Consider the following 1,388-nt stretch of genomic DNA (forward strand, 5'->3'; position numbering starts at 1 on the left):
TACGAGTGGTCGTCACGGCTGCGGTGAGTATTAACGAGGAGGAAGGTATTGCAGGGAAAGGGTTCCACTGGCTGAGCGATTACGTCATAGACTAGGCCAATAACGAGGATTTACATACTCCTATAGCACATAATATAGTAATGAAGGCGAACCCGGTAAGCTTGCATTAGTAAGGATCAGCACGTAAAGCTCGTGCCTACTAATGCAATATACGTATACTCGTGCCTACACAAACGCGCTCATTCCCTAAAGCGCATAACAAACATATTCACCGCCATCGCTGAACGCTCGCCGCCTTTACACAGAATGTCACATCCGTCGTCATGGTGACCGGACGCGTGTTTGACCATGAGATGACCGCGAAGCACAGAGATACATCTCCTTATCGATAAACATAACGTGATGTGATTGATTCGATTCATTTGTCAATAATTGTTTACTGTTCATTAGAGCAATACCCGTGCAAAAGCTCAAGTGTATCCTTAATACAATCGAAGCTGCTGTATTGTAACACGAGAGTAAAACCATAAAGCACATCTAATGATATTTATTTTGACACTATCGCAGTTGCAGATCGGACCATGATTTGTAGATACCGAAAAGTTCTTTCTACGCAGCATTCAAAGTCTTCTTACTAAACGCGTCAAGTTAGACACCGCTGGCGTGATAAATATAGCAATATGGCGACATCGCAACATCTTTTATTCCAACATCGCACGATCTTTTATCGTAGAAGCGCAGTAAAGGATGACGGCTGCTGTTGTATTGCGACGTGCAAATCATCGTCTGTAATAAATCAAAGACTCTCTCGCGCGCAGATTTATCGGTTACGTACGCATGCTTTTATCGGTTACGTACGCATGGGTTTCTTCTCTCCTGGAAAGCGCGGCAGTATAATATGGCAGTATTATACGGCATACATATGTAGATGTAGATATACTCGCTATATCGCAGCCGTCGGTAAGCCATTACAACACGAAGAGACACAGCAAGACACAGGCACTTGAAGCGTTTCAATAAAATGTAATGCTAACTAAATACGAAATCTATTTACTATCAAATTCTTAATGTTTCTATACTCTCTTTCAACTATTATTGCCGACAGTTTCCTGTAAATTCCGTCCAAATCCTATGTCCAACATGCGCTGCCGGCGGCCATTGCTCTCGCGGCTGCACTGTTGCACGCTTACACTTATATATACACTTGATTACACTTATATACACTTATATTATATATACACTATATATATAAGTGTAAGCGTGCAACAGTGCAGCCGCGAGAGCAATGGCCGCCGGCAGCGCATGTTGGGCATAGGATTTGGACGGAATTTACAGGAAACTGTCGGCAATAATAGGTGAAAGAGAGTATAGAAACATTAAGAATTTGG

This window comes from Priapulus caudatus, unplaced genomic scaffold, assembly GCF_000485595.1.
Source record: "Priapulus caudatus unplaced genomic scaffold, Priapulus_caudatus-5.0.1 Scaffold671, whole genome shotgun sequence".
In the NCBI taxonomy this organism is placed as follows: Eukaryota; Metazoa; Priapulida; class Priapulimorpha; order Priapulimorphida; family Priapulidae; genus Priapulus; species Priapulus caudatus.